Here is a 16,620-nt window from a genome sequence, read left to right as displayed (position 1 = left end):
CCGGAGAAAGCGTTGACATGGAAACCACCCAGAGGGTTTTTACCGTGCAAGAAGGAAGCTATAACATGGGTGTGAAAATACTCAACCGATGGAAGGTTACCATGGAAGCTATCCTGAGTGGGGTCACCATGGAAGGAGGCTGGTATCGGAGAGCGCAGAAATCCCCAACCAAAGTATGTTTACAGTGCAAGGAGGAGAGTTTGGCTAGAGCGTAAGAAGACGCTACTGGTCGGTGGTTGCCATGGAAATCAGCAGGAGGATAGTTACCGCTGAAGGACGAGGAGGAATACAATGTAAACAGGCTTTACGGCAAGAACGTAGGAAGGCGTAGCCAAAAGGCGGATACCACGGCGACCGATTGGAAGGTGTTCGCCGTGGACTGAGGAGGGTGTGCCGAAAGCGCAGAAATCCCGAACCTTAGAATTATTGCCGTGGAAGATGGAGGGTTTGGCGAGAAGGTAGGAAGGCGTACCACAGTAACCATTCGGAACGTTCGAAGCGTCCTGTAAATTATTTTTATGTTGCTCAAATTTTCAGGAGCTTTCCGGCCGGTCCCTGACAAGAGTGTCGACGAAAATTCTATAGCGACTCACCCTCACATCTTTAATCGCTCCTGGGACGCGACACTCAAGGAACAAAGACGTGGTTTGCCTTTTTATGTGGTTGGGTTTATCGGCAGGAGTGTCACAACAGGACAGTATGTGCCGGTGGTCCTCTCTCCGAGGAGGTCGTGGATGTGCTCAACGAGGAGGAATCTTCAATTCTACTCACTCTTCGCATGGCCTTCTGTGGCAGAACTCATATGAAGCTGTCGTCAGTGGGAGAATCACCTTTAGTGGCCGACCCTACTACAGTGTGGTGGCATTAATGCCTGCACCTGCGCCCGCAAATTCGTCAACCACGCACACAAAAGGCTTTTGGCTGCGCAAAGCGAGCGACTCAGAAAAATTAAATGTAAAGCAGATATTTACCAAAACCTCTTTCTTTCCACGGACGATCAGTGAGTTGAACAGGCTCCCAGCCGGCGTTACTGAATGGTGAACGGAAGACCAGTTCCGCGTATTCGTATGTGATGTGTGACATGGCGCGCCGTTCTCTTGCGCGTGTCTTTCTTTTCATTAGTGTCATTCTACTTATTGGAGCTGAGTTGTCCTCCTTCAGTGCATGCTCTTCCTCCTCTATTATTAGTTGTGTCATAGTATTTTTGATTTCCTGTCGTACTTTCGGCCAAACAAATAGAAGTTATTGTGTGTGTCCCCCCGTGTGTCCCCCCCCCCCCCCTGGTAATAATGCCTTCGGGCTGTGCAGGTCTATGTAATAAATAAATTCAAAGGATGAGATTCACTATCTAAACTCCAATGACTCGCCTTTAATTTACGAACGGAAAGGAGACAAACGAGCTAACGCAAAAGGAATTCCATTGGAACATCCGCAAGTTCTTCACGTGGCTTCGCATGGCAGAGTTAAGCGTGTTAAAAGCCGACTTCAAGACACGGTCATCCTTCACGCAGACGAGGAGGCGGCCTCCTCCGCGCAGCGCAGAGGTCCGTCACCTTCAGATCTGAAGCCGGGAAATGGTCGGGCAAGTTTGCCGTCGAAGCTGCGGGAATTTTTTTCTTTTCTTCTTTGCCTTGGTCAGTGTATGTTTTCTTGAACCAATTTCCTTGAAATAATTTTACCAATTATGTCTCCAGACGCATTATCTAGATGCTCATACGTGCTCTTTGGTGTACCTGTACCCATCCCAGTGCAATACATTGCTGGTTCGTGAACAACGAGAATGAAAATCGGCAGCGAACAAAAATTTATAAACTGTGGCTCCCTGAGCATTCAGATACGTCTTCCACTTGACCTGAATGCCACAAAAATGCAGTGTCAGGCTGTGGCTGATGCTTGAGCAGGAAAAAAAGGGACTTCCATCACTACGAACCCACAGGTCCAAAGTGTGAATGATGTCTGCTTGTCACCGTTCTCAAAAATACGAGTTCCTAGAGACCTAGTTACAATAGCTTCCACTAAGTCATTAAAGATAATTCGGGAAGCTCGGCTGCGTTCACAAACTAGCTGCAAAAGCGCATCCAATGCCATCTCTCTCCACGAGAACTACACGGATTACACAAAGAGAGCTTTCCACTTCTACTGCAGCGACTTGAATGTCGACCTAGCAAAGATGGTTTACGTCTAGCGAAATCTCTGGAGTTTCACGGCATATAAACCCATAAGTCGGCGCTTCTGTTTGGGGAATGCTCTTCCAGCTGTTTTTATGCGCTATATATTTATGTGATGTGTTAATCTCTAGAACAGACTCTTACAGGGGAAAGATTACATTTGGTTTCTCTTTTAAAAAAGTTTCAGTAATGGTACAGCGGAATATTTATCCCGGCACACCTTTATATGCATAATCAAGGCCCCTTCGATATCGTCAGAGGGGCCGTGCGGAGTCATAGTAGCCGTAATAAAAGAAAATAAAGTTTGCCGTGAAAGCAACAATCACAGACTCAATAGACAGCACGACCTGAACGCAGCTTTTGAAGAAGCCAGGTGACATCACTAAAATACGTTCGCAAGGCGACAAAGAACACATAGAGTGGCTTGGAGATATCTAGGTTTCTGGCTATGTTGTTTTCAGTACCATACTGCTTTGCGGCGAAAGTAAAGGATGTGACTAGGCGCGTATTCAGGTCACATTTAATTAGGGTAGAAGGTGGTGGTGAAGCTGATTAGGCCTTTCTTCATTGTTGAGCATGGCTGTTTCCATCTAGCTCACCAGCATCAGCACTCTCTCCAGAAAAGACAGGAACAGCAAATGCGAATGCATGAAGCTGATCACTTTAAGGCAGGTTTTTCATGGCAGCGGCTACTTTTATGTCAAATATGAATGCCTTTGAACTACGCAGCCCACTGGCAAGAAAGATGTGTCCTCTGCAGATTGCTGGATCGTCAGCGCCACAGATGACGCAAAGTTCGCTTTGCAAGCCCAGAAGTGGTGAGTGCCATTGCACGTCTTAGAGCGTCGGTCCTTAGCGCAGACTTTAGGGGCATGCTAAAGCGGCTTATACCAAAACCATGTCCAGGCATTCCAGACTCCTTGAAGGTACGGTGCTCCGTAGGCCAAAAGGTTATTTTCCCCAGCGCTCAGTGTCTAGCATAAAATATCGATACAGTAGATTTCGTGGGTTTCAATGACAGTTCATATAATGCGCAACTATTATATGGCGCATCGGCATCGAACGCCGGCGCCGGCATTGACCAGCAGCAGTGGCCCCAGAAATCTAAGATTATGTCGCCGTGATAACAAAGAAAAATTAAGTTTCTTTCGAAGGTGCGGGGAATAGAGCCCAGGCCTTTCAGACAACCTATAAGCCACAAAACCATTGTTTGCCACAAATTTGTGCACAAAGGAGATACTAGTATCTGCGCTGCCTTACGGCTGTATGCTAATGAGTAGGTGTGTGATTTGAAAAGAAGATAAAAAATTAGAAGGAAACGAAGATGAAAAACAATTCTTTCGTGTTCAAAGCACTTAAGTGGTCTTCAGTGCTCTCCATAATTTTTGCTGATGAGCTAATGAGGGGGATGTTGCTCCACACGTGTATAGCACCTCGATACTGCAAGTGGCTGAGGAGGACGTTCACCGAACACCAAGTAGGGGCAACTATGATGGCACAAGTGTTTGGATGTAAGCATGAAGAAGTCGGACTTGAACACTGATGATCTTTATTAATTAGCAGCAACGCATTGTTACCCTTATCTAAGACAGAAACGTGAAGAGCCCCTTGAGATGTGAAGTGCCTGCATATCACAGCTGTTCCCAGGAGACAATCACTTCGAACCATGATGCAGGGGGTAAGACTCTTTGGCCAGCTCCACTCTGTAGTGGTGGGAAGATCACATGCATGAAAACTGCGCGCTGCTTGCCATGGCTTATCAGTTCAAAACCATCTTTTTTAGGGCCATTTATTGCAGGCATCACTGCCTCGCTGCCCACAATCATTGGCTGTTACCCGGGCTTTAATAACCTCGCACTGGCCTAATCGTCGTTTTTCCTGTTTCTTCACCTTAATTGCAAAGCTGCAGCCCCAGCACTGGCCTTCCCTGGCTGCCGTAGCATCTTGAGAGATGCGAGCGTCGGAGGTGCTCCCCCTGCAAGGAGAGCACCTCCTTTGAAACGCGTGCGCCTCCTGAATGAAAATCCTTAAAAATTGAAGTTAAAAATCCAGAAGCGGGAAAACGACAAACAGCAACCGATCTAACAAAGTTTTCGCCTTATGTGTAGAAAGGCATAAATATCTAGAAGTTGATCCACATATATTTGAAGAGGGCCCGATAGCCGCGGTTGGTGAGCTGGGAGATCGGGCTTTCGACGCAGCTAGCACTGCCGGTTGCCGAATCTGTTTTTTATTGCGAAAGCAATACTGCCCTCACTTTCATGGTCGTGGCGATTCCACCATTGACCTTTAGCTGACCCCTATGGTGACGTCACGCCAGACCGAGAGAGACAGGGCCCCAGCTCGTGCGGTTAGCATGGGCGCGGCGGAGCTGCCACGACGCACTGCGCTGCTGCCGCGAGAGGGTGCACGTTACCATGACGTCACATCAGGGGGATAAAGGTGGGGGAGCAGCTCGGTTGCTCCCAGTTGCCGTGGTGGAGCTACCTCGGTATGTCGGGTGATGTGTATAAGGCAAAGCTCCAACGAAATGCAGCAGCCAGGAAACGCCGGCGCGCTGAAGAAACAGATGAAGAGGTGGTGGCTCGGCTCGAGCCAGTAGGCAGACCCGTGCATTTACTTTTCATCCTTCTCCCAGTCACAACAACAACAACAACCGTCGGCGCAGAGCGGCGGTAGACACGGCGGATGCGGGCTGAAGAAACGGATGAAGTTGCTTTCGCAATTTCCGGGCTTAACCAAGCTGAGCCTTTGCCATTTTTTTTCTTTGTGCGAGCGATGCCGCGCTACAAGTTTCATTTTCTTTATTAGCACCGCTGTCGATGCCATCGCCGCAACAAATCCATTATTCAACAAAAAATAGCGAAATACTTTTATTACATGAGCTGTTACATGAAGCACACGCTGTGCCTTTGCGTAGATGACGTGCATAGAGTTTAACACTGATCCAAACGACCGATCTGGCGAAGTGTTGGAATGGGTTGGCGGGAAGATCCTTTGCTTGCGGTGGGCGGAAATTCTGGAGGTTGGAGGCTTTGCACGCAGAGGCTTAACGTGGCTTCATGCGCCGCAGACTTCATGCGCCGCAGTTTCGAGGAACTTTCGGCCGTAGTGCTAACTAGGCGAAACAGAACTGTTTCGGAAGGAACTCGGAAAGCAGCAAAAGCGCAAAAAGCCTTAAAGACGAGGGACTTGGGAGAGCGCTGCTCCACCAATGGGAAGGGTTCCAAGGTACGGCGGGTGACGGAGGCGGTCTCGTAGCGAGACCAGACTGGTGAGAACACAAAGAGGGCGTACTTACAATTTGCCGTCTCGGACGAGGGTCGTGCTAGAAGCGCCACGCTACAGCGAGAGGGCAGGGAGCGTCAGAGCGATGTAACTGCCGCTGCAGTGATATATCTGCAACAATTGACGGCTCTCGTTGAATGCTTTAGTAATAGCCTAATGTATCCAGGTTTTTGTTATATAGTTTTTGTACAAAGGTTTGGTTTGGTTTGGTTTATTGGGGTTTAACGTCCCAAAGCGACTCAGGCTATGAGAGACGCCGTAGTGGAGGGCTCCGGACATTTCGACCATCTGGTGTTCATTAACGTGCAGTGACATCGCACAGTACACGGGGCTCTAGAATTTCGCCTTCATCGAAATTCAGCCGCCGCAGCCAGGACACTTGGAGAAAACTGCTAAAGCAAAAACATTATTCTCTTGCTTTATGCGACCGATAGGTGCGTTATGAGGCCGTATTTCTAACGCCAGATATGTCGTAAATGTATTTAATAAACACGCAATTTTGCAAAGCCAGCGTTTCTATCAAAAGAGGTTAGAAACCTGGGAAAAGAAACGATTTTTTAAACCGTCTGAAAAGGAGCGGAGGCCAGAATTAAAGATAAAGGAAGGACAAAGGAAAGCAATGGAAGAAGGAACCAAGATCGAATTAAAGAAATGAAAGAAAAATACAGGAAACTGAGAAACAAGAAACGCTTGAAATATATGCCTAACCTACAGCCCTTTCCAGATATTTTGGTATGTGTGACCTGTATAACTAGATAGACCTCAGATATAAAGGTTAAATACTGAATGTAGGCCATAATTATAATTAAATAACACGTGGACAGAAATGAGCCTGGACCACACAAGGCGAGAACTCATTTTTGAAGAGCGCTTCTCACAACTTTATTTCTGCTTACAAGAAGCTGATCAGAAGGAGCTTGCTTGGCTTCTTTAAACTGTAGTAAATTTGCTTCGCTTTTTCCGTCACTGTCTACTCCTCCTGTTTTGTAATTTTACATGGCACGTATAATCACAACGATCAACTAACTAACCCCAGGTTGAGTCAGAATAGATGTGAAACGTTCTGAATAAAACGAGTGCTCAAAGGACCATGTAATCCCAACAAGGAATGTGCTACACACGCAAAGAACTCTGTTTATTATAAGCCCTGAGCTGTGAAAGTCATTTACTACCTATCAGAACTCTCTCGAGCATCCTTTTGCTGTCGCCGCGTAAAAGTGATCACGAAGAAAAAAGTAAATAAAGCGGTTATATGGCCTTATGTAATAATGCGTCTCTTCCACCGATGATTTCGGGAAAAATTGTCGCACTACCGTCCCAGCGGCAAATTCCGCATCGCATTTCGAGCCGGGACTGGCGAAGTGTGAAACAAGATATGGGCGCTTGAAGCTCCTATCGACGGACATCAGGGCGTAGTGGACGTGCGCAGTGCGGAGTAGACGCGCGAAGGAGGGGATAAAGTGGGTGAAATGGCGTGAGTTCATGAACTGCCCGGGAGGGATGATGATCCGAAGGAAGGCTTTGTCCGATGGCGCTATCTCCATGGCTTCGGAGGCAGAAAGCACCAAATTGCCTTTTTTTTTGTGCTCGATAATGCTATGAATTGTATTTTATGGTTTTTTAGCGCGTGTTTTTCTTCAAATAAACGTCGATCGAAGGCCATCATGGCCTACATTTTAATTGTGAACTGCTGGAATAAGCCTAGCGATTTCGGCAAGCCTCTGGGCCGAGAACGGCTGATATTCTTGCCATTCTGCCTAGAGCTAAGCTTTGTTTAAGTGTGATGATATTTCAACAGTGATGCTAGCCAATGTGATCTTCACATTTAAAGGACGATGAAAGATGCACGATCCGGTGACGTCCGCACTGCCTGACATGTTGAAATTAAGCCGCCTGCATTTGACAAAGCTTGCCTGTTTTCCAAAACCTCGGAAGAGAAGATTATGAAATTTATGCTCAATAATTGGAGTCCAAGCTCTATCTTTCTTTCTCATCAACAAGGAACCTGACAAAAATGCTGGGTTTAGATGGTGTCTGTCCTTTGTAAGAGATATAAAAAAAAGTTGCCATATATGGAGCAACGGGTGCAGCGTTCGCATATATGGACCGCTTTTTGAAGTTTTTCGGCGGATAGAACACAAGGGTAATCATCCCGCATATTGCATCACTCAAGATGTACACTCTACACTGTAACTATTGATCCTCCAATTGATTCACGTTCTGACAGTGTAGCTGTCAGCGGTTCCCCTGCAGATTTACTGGCGACCGTGTGCCAAAAACGATCACATGACAACATCATGCAAAGAAGCCGTGCCTCGCCCATCACGCCAGCTATCTTGTCATCAGATGCTGTGCGCGGTCGGAAGACGTCGCAAAGCGTTAGCCGTACAGTGTTTGGGCACGTAGACAGCAGCGTGAATGATCGAATGAAGGAATATGTGAAGGTTCCCGATTACAATCGTGGATAATGCTTTGTTACAGCACAGTTATGAAAAACTCATAGGGCGATTACGACATTCAGCAGTCGCAATCGTAAAGGCAGCGTTCAATATTGCCGGTTATTCCTGACAAGCTTTTCTAAATCCCTCGGCTGCTCCCACGTGGCGCGTGGCTTTGAACTTAAAAAAAAAGAAAGTAGCGCTTTCACATCATCTTGCACGCGGCAAAGAAAGAGAATGGCCGAGTAGCTGCAGAACAAACAGTGATAGGCCCCTAGACATGCCGACACTGGTTGTGCGCTGCTCCCGCACTCCTAGTAATGCCAGAACTGAGGCTTCGGCGCCCTGTAGTATAAACAGTGGTATTTAGCGAAGCAGAAGCACACCATTTACAAGAATCTTCAAGATCCAGCTATAAAACACGTTTTTATTATGAAAACAGCGTAACAAAAATATACATCCAACCCCTTCTTTATTCAGTAACTGAAATCAACCAGGACCTAATGGAGCATCACCATTAATAGTAATCATGCTGTAAATTTTCGTACGCTAGCATTCTTCTGCTCGGGGAAAAAAAAACTGCTCCCGATCGAGCATCGACCTTAATGCCTATTCACCGGATGTGGTTTTCACAGCGGACGCTTGTCTCGCACAAAAAGTGCCGAAACCAGTTGTTCATATTTCCTTCGTCTTCACTGCGGAAACTAAATCATGTTTTTACCTTTTTGTGTTTTATATTAACCGTTTCAAAGATAATTGTAGACTTAAAATGAAAGTTGAAAGTGAATGTCATGGGAAATAACGGTCGCACTGACAGGAAACAAAACGCCCTATCATACTAGAAAATGCAGTTACAAATTTTGAAATTTCAAGTAATTGCGACGCAACGGGCGCTTCTTAACTTGACAACAGTGTCAGCATACGCTTCGATTCTTTGTACGTCTGCTTTCGCTGTCGGAACATATTTCCGAGGATTGCTTTGGACCCGCCCCTTAGATTGTCACCGCGAAAGGCATGCACAAAAAAAGATATCAGAGGAGCGTGAATAAAAAGTGGTGGGTGCAACGTGAATGATTATGAAAAAAAAAATAAAAATATCAGTTTCAATCATCGCATTCAGTAGCGCGCCACAAGAAATGAAGAAGGGCGTTATTGCGAAAAGGTGAACCTAGCTGATTCGTTTAAAAAGTTCTATATATGAAACAAAAACGACAGAGCTGCCCAATAACAGCAAAGCCATACCAGCCTAGACAAATGTGGCGTTAACTGAACAAACCGTTTATAGACAAAACAGATTTTAGGAAAGAGTAGCAAAGCAGGAAATAGTTCACGAAGCTGTGAAAATGATCCTCGGACAACCAGCCACGAACTCTGCCCAATCGGTGACGATTGCACTTTGCCTCCTGGATGAAAAAACAACTCGGCATTTTTTCTTCTGATCTGAAAAACCGTTTTTTGTTTTTTAATTTTCCACGATGTTTCTGAACTGCTTGATTAGTAGTCGTTCATAGCGAATTTGTATTCGAAAAAGGGTGGAGACGCAATCTGCATTCTGTTTACAAAAAAGAGCTGGTGGTTTAGCATTCGTAAGCCGAAATATTGTGCGAAAGCAGTTTTTTCACAGGCGGACACCATCGCCACAGACCTCAAAGCGAGATTGAGGTGTGCACTGACAAGCCCACGCACACGCGCATACAAGCACGCACGCACACACACACACGCCCGCCCGCCCGCACGCACAAACATACAAACACACACGTGCACCCACAAAAGCAAACATATTCGCACAAACACACAGACACAAAAACACACGCGCGCGAGCACACACGCGCTCGCGCGCACACACACACTCACACACAAACACACACGCACACACATACACGGGCACACATGCATGCACACACACACACACGTGCGCACGCGCGCGCACGCACACACATCAACGCACGCATGCACGCACTACAGGTGAGATGACATTCACTAACTCGGTGTGCCTGGAAAAGTTTTTGGTGAAGCTAATCACCTTATTTTGGTGCGGAAGCGCTACTTAACGTGGTCAAATGCAACCAAAAATCTTGTGTGAAGCCTTTCAGTAATTCGCGTTAACTTGGCTTAGGAGGAGCGTAGCCAAAGCTGCAGGAAAAGGGAGGAAACTCGGCTAAGTTCGGAAGAGCGTCGGGACCGTTATAGCCAAAGGGAGAGAGTCGCGCTAGCTTCCGCCGAGTGGAGAGAGGGTGCGAAGATGAAGAGATAGAAACGCAGTTCCGGGCACACGCAGATGTCAGAAGGCAGAGGCGAAGAATGAACGCATGCTTTCGCACGTCTACTCGGTTTAAGTAGATTAAAGCCCCAGCACATTTTAGTCCGTCATTATGCACGAAGCAGCGGCCGCGCGAAGTGTAAGCGCGTATGTACCCCAGCTAATTCTGCCTGCGGACCTGTTTTTGGATATTAGTCATTTGGCAAGTAGAAATGCGGAATAATATTGTGGGACGTACCTTTCTGTGGGTATTAGTCATTCGCCTTATGGAAATGCGGAATAATATTGTGAGAACTTCATGACAGTTTTTATGCTTGTTTTGGGTCCCTGTTTACCTAGCAGCAAATAACATCTCTTTCAATGGAATAGATTGTAAGCTATGCCGGTGAGCTTCTCCAAATTTCGCTTGGAAAATGGAGCCTTTTTTGTCTAATTGCTTGCGGTTTGAGGAAGCAGCTTGGCGGCAAAAATGCAAAAGGGGGCAGGCAAAACATTGGGAAGGAGGTGCGGAAGCCAATTTCGATATCACACGATGCCTATTCTTCAATCTCCTCCGGGGAAATTTGTTCAATATGCTTGATATAGGCGAAGCTGACGTGTATCAAAATTGAGCCTTCAGCGCCACCGCACCTGTTCTTATGTTCTCGCGATTCCTAGGGCGCTAAAAGCTAGGCGCTGAAAATATGCACGCGGCAAGCAGCATGCATGTTTTATTCGCTCAAGCCATTTACAAGACTTAGTTTTTACGTAAACATATCGTCGTTTGTTTCTGCGCTTTTTTAATAGTGCAAAAGCATTCATGCCTAATGAACACAGACAAAAAATCTTTTCAGTCGTGCGATCGCTCTTTCTTGTGCCTTTTCATAGCAACAGCGACGCCGCTTACCCGAGTTACTCGGGTAAGATCGGGTAAGTTCGGAGGGCCACGCATGCTGCATCCAATGGGAGGAAGCTTGGGTAATTTCTGACAAGAATCGCGCCAGCTCCGGGAGAAGTTGGTCGGGAAGAGTGTTATGGCCGCACAATCTCTACCGGTGGCTGTGGCAGAAACAGCCACCTGCCAGTGCAATGGCGCATCGCTTAACCGCTGCGTCACTGGGCTGGTAGCGATACGAGGACTCGCCGCCGTCTATGAAAGTTAAGCAGAGAATTACCGATTCTGACAAATTATAGTTATTGCGTCGTACCCTTATGAAGGCGTTGAAGTGTCCCCTGCAACTGAAGAATAAAAACATGCATTCGCACGTCTGCTCGGTCTGGCTACATTAACCCGCTACGGCTTTTTATCTGGCGAGCTAAACTTCCATGCATGGCGCATCCGACTGGCCAGACTGGCTACTTTTCAGAAGCATACTTCAACGGGTCGTTATCAATTCTCTTTTGCTGTAGTCGAGGAGCTGATATCAGCCTGAAGGAACTTCACGAAAAGCTGTCATGAAACACCTATACGTGTCTGCGTTACTGGAACAGGCCGTGAGTTTTTAAAAATCGAATGAGAAGGAAAACCGATGCAGCCAATTGGGAATGTTTTTATACACTTCGCAGAGGATAACCGCAGCAGGAATAACAGGACCACGGGCGAACAAGGACGAAGGCTGATCAGCGTACCTATTTTTTTCTTTGTTTTCCGGGATGCAGTATTTTAGACTGTACTAGTTTAACATAAAGACCGAGACTTCTTACAGTAAACTTGCGTCGTGTGCACTTTGGGGGGTAAAATGCAGCTGAGATGTTGATGACAAGAAGATGGAAGAAGACGGCATGGTTATTTTCAACGTTGAGAAATGCGTAGCAGGGCCTCGTTCCCAACTCGTGTTCACACCACGGGTCATCCCGTTTAAGCTAACGGAGATGATAAGCATTTGGAAGTGCCTTTCTAACTAGTGCATATACGTGTATACTGGTGCCATTAACCTAAGCTCGATCTTCCACATGTGACATGTCTGAAGCCCGCCATTCCCGCGAGACTCTGTAAATCTCCCCGTGGGCTTTGGCGGCGCAGGTGGAAAGTGCAAAGGCCGTGAGGACGTCGAAACTATATCACCGTGCGAGAAAAAACGACGGTCGCGGCTTTCTCTCACGCTAGACTCTCAACTAAAACTTAGCTGACAACATAGAGTTAAAACACTGACTTTAGGAGGAAAGCTGCGCATTAAGCCCATGCGTTCCAGTCGGCGACGAAATTTTTCTCTCGCTAGCTGTTCAGATGTAAGCAGCGTGTAAACAACTGAAGCCTTGTGTTTGGAGCGCTTCAGATATAATTATTTATTTATTTTTTATTTATTTCAGATACTGTCAATCCCATTGGGATTTTTACAGGATAGGCACATAATAAAAAGGTACAAATCGAATACAAATGAAATAGAATACATTAAAAACACTGTTGGTTACAAATAATTACATGAGTATGGGAAAAAATACAGATAACAGAAAATAAAACACAAAACGAGATAGCCGTTTTCACAGAAAAGGGTGCAATTTTATACATTGTAAGTAATGTGTTCATACAGATGCTGTTGTATACGCAGTGATACGAGTGGTCTGTTGTACTTGTCTAATCATGTTTTAATTATCGCGCAACTGTTCTTCTACCAGCGTTACAAATTCCTGCAAAGATGTATTAGTAGTGATAGAGGGGTTCAAACTATTCCATTCTTTTATGGCAAGCGGGGAAAATGAATATCTGAAACAGTAGGTTCGGAATGCGTACTCTCTAAGGGTTAATGGGTGTTTATGCCGGGATGGTCTGGGTTCATCTACAGATATATATAACGAAGCATCTATGTTTAAAGTGTTATGTACTAACTGGAACAATAATTGTAGTCATGCTAGTTTGGCGCGTTTCCCTAAAGTAAGAATACATGCTTGTTTTAGTAGTTTGGGTGGTGAATCACTGGTCCTGTATTTGTTAAAGATAAATCTAATTGCCTTTCGCTGCACTCCTTCTAGTTTGTTAATGAGCTGTTGTGTATAGGGTAACCAAATTGTGCTTCCGTATTCGAGAACTGATCGTATAATTGTGTTATATGCTAACAGTTTGGTCTCCAGTGGCGCTTCTCGGAGCCGTCTTCTAGGAAAGAACAATCGTTTTAAAGGAGATGTACTATACTGTTAATATGTGACTCCCATCTTAGATCATCTGAAATGATTAATCCAAGGTATTTTTGTTCTTGAACTCGGGTGAGCAGTATGCTGTTGATGCTGTACACATATTCGGATCTTTGTTTTTTACGGCTTACAGATAAGAAGGCTGTTTTTTTTTTAATGTTCATTTCCATTTGCCATTTGTGACACCATATTACCACATCATGAAGGGCGCTGTTCAAATCATCGTGGTCTTTTACAGTGTTAATTTCGTTGTAAAGGATGCAGTCATCGGCAAAAAGTATCATTTTAACTTGTATGTTAGAGGGCAGATCATTAATGAAGATAAGAAATAAAAGTGGAGCAAGGACGCACCCTTGGGGTACTCTCGACGTACCGAGCGCAGTAGAAGAAATTTCATTGTTAACTAGAACATACTGAGATCGGTTAGTTAACTAGTCCTCGATCCAATTGATAATAGAGCCGTTACCTAAAGTTGATCTTAGTTTGCTAATTAGTTTTTTATGGCTTACTCTAACAAACGCCTTGGAAAAATCTAGTGCAATCAAGTCAACTTGCTTTTGGTTGTTAATGCTCTGGAATAAATTATGTGTTAGTTCCAGTAGTTTGGTGATAGTTGAAAATCCCCTCCGAAATCCATGCTGGACAGGCGATAATATGTTCTCTTGCTCAACATAACTGGTGATATGTTTTAGTATAATGTGTTCTAATAATTTACCTACCGTGCACGTTAGTGAGATTGGTCTGTAATTTGAAACTTCATCTTTGCTTCCTGTTTTGTGTACAGGAATAACTTTGGTTATTTTCCATTCATTAGCTAGACTACAGGTTTATAAGGATTTAGTGAACATTAAGTGTAAATATTTCGCGTTTACTTCATCATATCTTTGCAAAAAAGTGTTTGGAATATTATCAGGACCATTTGCTTTTTTGTATCTATTGATAATAATAGGTTGAGCACGCCTGTCTCAGTTATTGTTGGCATGTCTAGCGGTGTCTGATTGCGGTGAATGATCTCCGGTGTGCGGCCACAACCATCTGTGAATACAGATTAAAAGTACGTGTTTAAGGAGTTTGCAAAGTTGTGATTTTTTCCTTGCAAATTGAAGGTGTCTTTTTGTGTTTTGGGGCTGAGGTATTTCCAAAATTTTCCAGGGGAATGTTTCAAAAAATTAGGAAGCGTAACTGAGAAGTAATTTGTTTTTGCTGCCTTAATTTTTCCCTTCATTTCACGGATGGCGTTCGTAAGCTTATGTTTTACTTGAGTCATTTTTTGTTTTTAGTGATTTCCTTAGTCATTTTACTTTGCGTTTCCCATGAATTACATCACGTGTTATTGATGGATTCCGTGTATTTGTTCATTTGGTTTTCAATGGTACAAAGTTTTTGATGTCGTGTGATACAATAGCCTTGAAGCATTCCCATAGGGTATCTATATTCGTACCTTGAGAATTAGCGAGTTCTTCAAACGATTCGTACTTCAAAATTAGATAATTACCTATGCTTGAATCATCAGCGTTTGTGAAGTCTGGGTAAGTAGTTTTCGAGATAGTACGAACTGCTGTTGCTTGAATGGGTGTGGTGCACAATGTTAGTTTATGATCTGATATGCCATCGAGGACTGCTAAGCTGGTTTGATCGATCGCAAAGTGATTGCTGAGGAAGATGAGGTCAAGAATGTTAGATGCACTGCCTTGAGCACGTGTGGGCTCTTTGGTAATTTGGAACAGGTCAAAACTAAGCATAATATCAAAAAGAGTTTCAGAACATAAGGAGCGATACGACAAACTTTGCCAATCTATATCTGGTAGGTTTAAGTGCCCAAGAAGGATCAGTCTGGATCTTTGAACATGTTGTTGCATATATTCATACAGCGAGACCAATGCGGGCTGATCTGCCGAGGGGCTGTGGTAAACACAACCAACAGTGACAGTGTTCGCTCCAAATATCAATTTACAAAAAGAGTCCCTCGGCACCCTCAACTTCTGGTAAGATTACGAAGGGAATATTTTTATTTATTAATATAGCCACACCTTCTCCACGTGTTAACCTGTCTTTGCATACTTTTTGCATAGCATACTTTCGAGTGGCTATTTCTTTGTCATTGATATCGCCAGTAAGCCAAGTTTCAGTAATCGCTATGGAGTCAGGTTCGAGGGCGATAAGAAGAGATACTAGTGACTCAAGTTTATTGAGAATACTCCGCGCATTTACGTTTTCAAAAGTTATTTGTTTAATTTTGGGGGATGACGGGGCGTAGGTTTGGTGCTTTGCCATGTTCGTTTTTTTGGCTTGTGCTCGCGTTTGTCTCGGGACACAAGTTAGTTGTCACGTTTGTCTGTATCTTTGCGGGTACTCGGCAGTTGTTTTCTTCATCCCAATGGAACATTTCACCGTTTATGCATATTTTATCGAACACTAGTGCAACCTTTGCGCCGGAATCTTTCATTGCTTTCGGACTAGTCCACAACTTTTTCCTTATGTCGCGTATTCGGGCTGAGAAATCTTCACTGATCGCATATTCGCTACCTTTGAGTTTACTAGAGTTTTTTAGCACAAGAGTCTTTTCACGATAGTCAAGAAGTTTTAGTTTTACAGGCGTGGTTTTTTCAGCTGAAGGTTTTCCCAACCTATGCATGCGTTCAATGATGACAGGTTCAATTTTAAGGATGTCCCTAGCAATGTCTTCATTAAATATCTTTGCTAAGGATGTCCCTAGCAATGTCTTCGTTAAAAATCTGTTCTAAGAACTAACTCTTTACATCAGGATCTTCTGTAATGCGGTATACTCAAAAGCTTACTCCACCCCGATCGGTTTTCCAAGTCATCCAGTTTTAGTTCAAGCGAGGTAACGACTTTCTCCATGTTGGTGGCCTGGTCTATGCAGTCCAATATTTTCCTGTCAAGGGCAGCCATGTTTTCCAATTTAGCTTCAATTGAAGCTAGTCGTTCTCCTTTGATGTTTTTTTATTTCTCAGGCAATCGCCCCTAGCTGGTTGGAAATCTGAGCGATATCTGGACAGGGGTTCGTTTCGATGTCCCCGGCCAACAAAAGCGATTCCGCCACGTGCATTGCCAGATCACACAGTAAAGGACATAGCTGCGTTGGCCACGGCAGCACAAGAAGAAACGGATCATTTGAGCGAAGACATTTGCCGTAACGTCTTCTTACCTGCACAAGATAGACGAAAGGATTATGCATCCTCATGCCGCTGTTGCGGCCGTGCCCAATGATGTTCGCGCTGATCTGTCCTCGCTTTATGCAGAATGGGCTCCAGTGCGCCATCTGGCGAGAGCTGGAGGGCCCGTCGATGCACACCGTCGTTGACGTCTCTCGTAGGCAGCCGAAGATGTCGTTGAC

This window comes from Amblyomma mixtum, chromosome 2 (assembly GCF_055824585.1).
Source record: "Amblyomma mixtum isolate Tamu chromosome 2, ASM5582458v1, whole genome shotgun sequence".
NCBI classification, from domain to species: domain Eukaryota; kingdom Metazoa; phylum Arthropoda; class Arachnida; order Ixodida; family Ixodidae; genus Amblyomma; species Amblyomma mixtum.
This window is presented reverse-complemented; position numbering follows the sequence as displayed.